A 4,963-nucleotide genomic window follows, 5' to 3' on the forward strand; every position below is an offset into this window, starting at 1 on the left:
TGTAAACTCCACTTGAAGAGGTACCATCTCCTGCAAGGGACGCAGTGTCTAAAGCAGGCATGCAAGCCACATCACTTCAGTCATATCTGACTCTTTGTGACCTTATGGACCATTGCCCACCAGGCTCCTCTGTCCATGGGATTCTCCAGGCAAGAACACTGGAGTGGGTTGCCATTTCCCTCTCCAGGGGATCTTTCCCAACCCAGGGATCTAACCCACGTTTCTTAAGTCTCCTGAATTGGGAGGTGAATTCTTTACCACTAGTGCCACCTGGGAAGCTTGTCTAACACATACCAAGAACTTAATAATAAACATTCCTGTACTGACTTGTATTGACATTATTTGTCTTTTACACGCTCCCGCTTCAACTCTCACCTTCAGTGACCCTCAAGGCTATAAACTCCTTGAGAGCAGGAATCTGGAGCTTTTTTATCCATTTTTTGTGTCTCTGTTTCTATCACAACACCTCTGGCACAGGGTATATAGCCAATCATTTTTGCTTAATTTCCTTTGAGTTTTCTTTTCTTTCTTCTCAACCCATCTTGTATCCCTAAGTCATATGTTACCTATAAAATGAATAATGAAAACCATCTCAGCTGTGTGTGCGAATCCCACGATACAACGTATTTGAGGAAGTAGACCAGTGCTTAGCACACCGTCAGTGCTCAATAAGTGGTGACTTTCATTATTCCCAGAACAATCATTTTGGTGACTAAAGATACGCACTATTTAATTTTAACAGATAGAGTTCTTTCAGAGAGAGAGAATAAAAGTGAACTTCCTGAAGATCTGGTGAGCAGTTTTTTTTTTTTTTTCCCCTCTCTCTATTGGCATTTGACCCACTATAGAAGGCTCAGTCCCAACACGATGTCTGAAAAGCATCAAATATCATTCTTCTCCCTTTCTTTTATAAATTCCAGACATATCAAAGGCATATGAACCATACATAGAATTCAGACCTTTAAGTGGAAACATATAAAGGCCAATTCCACATCTTTGGCCAGAAGTCAGAGAGCAGAAAAAAGAGTCTGTCAGTGATACTGGGAGTGGGATTTAGTGACTGCAGCCAGGGACAAAGCGGAAGGCTTACATCTGTTTCCTACATCTGCCATTGATTGTGTGACCTTTGATCTATTTATAAAATGGAGAGAATAATTCTTGCTTTCTCTGGAGGTTGAACTTCATTAATTACTCATTTTAAAATGCTTTGAGATCCTCGACATGGAAGGTAGTTTGGCTGTATTTACACAGCACTCCCAATAGGTAAATGGTCCAGCAACATCTGTGCAAACAGCTCAGGGATCTGATCTCCTTTTTTACCAGAAAGTGAGGCCCCAGGAAGGCGGATCTTCGGTCCAGAGTTGTAGGTTGCCGACAGACAGGGGGAAGCCCCCTTCATCTCCGGCCCCGAGCTCGCAGGGATGAGACATCTCAGGGCAGCCTTATTTGATCAAGATGTCATGCTACTCGGAGGCCCGTCATCTCTAGGGTTTCATCTCTACATGAGGAAAGCAGGTGGCTGCACCGGGCCCACTGCAACGCGAGCCCACCAGAGAGAACAATTAGAGTCACGGCGACCGAGGGCAGCAGCCTCTCTCCATCAGGTTCAGGAGGAAGTTTGCCGAGAGACGTAACAGGAGAAGGTGGGCTGAACCCAGACAGCGGCCCAGGCAGGGGCCCTCTGGAGGCTCACCTTCTCCTCACTTCAGAGATCTGGGAAAAGGACCCGAAAGAAAGCGTTGGGGAGACCTTGTCTGACAGCTCGGCTTCCTAACGTCTGAGGGTGGAGCCCGTCCCTATTGCGGCTGTTGGAACCAGCAGGGATTGTGTGGTGGTTGGAGAAGTGAGCCCTGGAGCCAGCAGACCAGGCTTTAAAATCCAGCTGCAAACTTATCAGCTGGGCAGTTTGGTCTCTGAGCCCCAGTGCCCCAACTAGGGAGGGGGTAATAATAATATCCCCACTTGTCAGGGTCGTTAGGGAGGTTAGGCAAGAAAAGGCGTGTGACCGTGTGCTGCTTGTGGAAGGGATTCAATCAGTACTCATGAAAGAGACGAAAACACTACAAATTCAAGACTGAACAGAGCTCTCTCCCTTTGCTTAAAAAAGTTTTCCCCTCTTTATTCTTAAACTAATACTTGTATGTGATTTAAAACAAACCAACCAACCAAAAAACAAAATTCACAACATCATGAAAGAAGATTCAGTGAAGAGTGAGTGTCTCTCTCATTGAAAACTCCCTCTTTCTTTTGGCCACCCAGCTTATAGGATCTTAGTTTCTTGACTGGAGATCAAACCCATGCCTCCTGCAGTGGAAACACAGAGTCCTAGCCACTGGGCCGCCAGGAAATGCCCTCATTTTAGCCTCTTGTCACCAATTTCTCCTCCCCTGGTGGCAATAAATACCAGGCTCTGGTGTGCCCTTCCAGATCTGGGCTATGGACCGTATAAGGTTCTTTGTGGATTTTGAAATTTGCCTTTTTTTTTTTTTTAAACTAAACAATGTATTTTGAAAGTAATCCACTATTAGGATATGTAGGGTTATCTCATTCTTTTTAAGGCTGTGACTATTACACTGTAATTACGTAGCTAGTCCTTTGCAGATAGACATTTAGATCTGTATTGGTTTTATTTATTTATTTATTACCACCAGCTTAGTGGCTTAAAACAACATGAATCTATTATCTTACAGTTTTGTACACCGGAAGTCCAAAATGAGTCTTGCTGGGCTAAAGTCGAAGTGTTGGCAGGGTTTCCTTTCCTTTGGACACTGTTGGGGAGAATCTGTTTCCTTGTCCGTTCTAGCTTCCAGACACGTCTAGACCTGCATTCCTTGGCTTGCGTCCCCTTTCTTCATCTTCAAAGTCAGCAACCATAGGTAGAGTTTTTCTCCAGTCCCTTTATTCTGACTTCTCCTTTTATGCTTCCCTCTGTCACGTCTAAGGACTCTTGTGATTACACTGAACCAACCCAGATAATCCAGGATAAGCTCCCTGTTTTGAGCTCAGCTGTTTAACAGTCTTTATTTCATCTGCAACTTTAACTCCCCTTTGCCAGGCCTATTCACAGGTTTTGGGGATTAGGATGTGGACTTTTTTTTTGGGGGGGGGACGTTATTCTGCTTACCACCAGGTTATTTCCTATCTTTTGTTGTTACAAACAGAACTGATGAATGTCCTTGTATAAATATCATTTCTTACCTGTGAATCGGTACATATTGTAAGATCAAATATGAGAGGCAGTGTCTATGTGGAAGGGTGTGTGTTTAAAAAATCTTTGGAAGGTATTGTCAAATTTTACTTGAAAGGGATTATAATAATTTACATAGCAACTATTATACTATTATGTACCAGTGTGGGCTTCCGATCGCCCCCCGGTAGCTCACTGGTAAAGAATCTGCCTGAAATGCATGAGCTACAGAAGACACGGGTTCAATCCCTGGGTCAGGAAGATTCCCTGGAGGAGGGCATGACAACCCACTGCAGTATTCTTGCCTGGAGCATCCCATGAACAGAGGAGCCTGGGGGGCTATAGTCCATAGAAGTGCAAAGAGTTGGAAACGACTGAATTGAATTAGCATGCATATAGGCATGTACCAGTGCAATTAAAAATAATTAGTAGCCCTTATTATTTTAGAGGAGTTTTAGATTTACAGAAAAATTGATCGAAAAGGATAGTTCTCACATACCTCCTCCCATGGTTCCCCCTGCTATATACATGTTATATTACTGTGGTATGTTACAATTGATGAACCAGTGTTGATACTATTATTAACGGAAGTCCCTAGTTTATACTATGGGCTTCCCTAGTGGCTCAGAGTTTAAAACGTCTGCCTGGAATGTGGGAGACCTAGGTTCAATCCCTGGGTCGGGAAGATCCCCTGGAGAAGGGAATAGCAATCCACTCTAGTACTCTTGCCTGGAGAATCCCATGGAGGGAGGACTCTGCTAGGCTACAGTCCATGGGGTCGCAATGAGTCAGACACGACTGAGCAACTTCACTTCACTAGTTTATACTAGGATTCACTCTTGGCACTGTACATTCTCCCCCCCCTCCCTTTTTTTTAACGTTTACTTTTATTTATTTACTTATTTGGCTGCACTGGACTTAGCTGTGGCACGTGGATCTTCGATCTCATTGTGGCACTCAGGATCTTTGGTTTCGGCGTGTGGGGTTTAGTTTCCTGACCAGGGATCAAACCCAGGCCCCCTGCACTGGGAGCAAGGAGTCTTAGCCAGTGGACAGCCAGGGAAGTCCCCGGCATTGTACATTCTATGGGTTTTGACAAATGTATAATGACACGTACCACAATAACAGTGTACACAGTAGCTGGAGGTAAAAATCCGCTCTATTCTGCTTACTTATCCCTCTCTCTTTCCCACCCCAGTTCAGTTCAGTTCAGTCGCTCAGTTGTGTCCGACTCTTTGCTACGCTATGGACTGCAGCACACCAGGCTTCCCTGTCCATCACCAACTCCCAGAGCCTGCTCAAACTCATGTCCATCAAACACTGATATTTTTACTATTTCTCTAGTTTTGCCTTCTCCAGAATGTGATATAACCGCCTTTTCAGATTGATTTCTGTCTTCTAGCAATATGGATTTAAGATCCCTTTGTGGTTTTCTGTGTGTGTGCGTGTGGCTTGATAGCTCTTTTTTATTGCTAAATAATAGCCCATTGTATGGAGGAGCTCAGTTTATATTGCCATACCCTCCATCACCTACTGAAGGACATCTTGGTTGCTTCCAGGATATGGCAATTTCGAATAAAGCTGCTATAAACATCTGTGTGCAGGTTTTTGTGTGGACATAAGTTTTCAACTGTGCCAATTTTTTCACACCTTTGAATATGCAGTATTTTTTAAAATTAATTAATTTTTTATTGAAGGAAAATTGCCTTACATAATTTTGCTGTGTTCTGTCAAAGTGGAAGTGAAGTCGCTCAGTCGTGTCCAACTCTTTGTGAC

This window comes from Bos indicus x Bos taurus, chromosome 15 (genome assembly GCF_003369695.1).
Source record: "Bos indicus x Bos taurus breed Angus x Brahman F1 hybrid chromosome 15, Bos_hybrid_MaternalHap_v2.0, whole genome shotgun sequence".
Classification (NCBI taxonomy): Eukaryota; Metazoa; Chordata; class Mammalia; order Artiodactyla; family Bovidae; genus Bos; species Bos indicus x Bos taurus.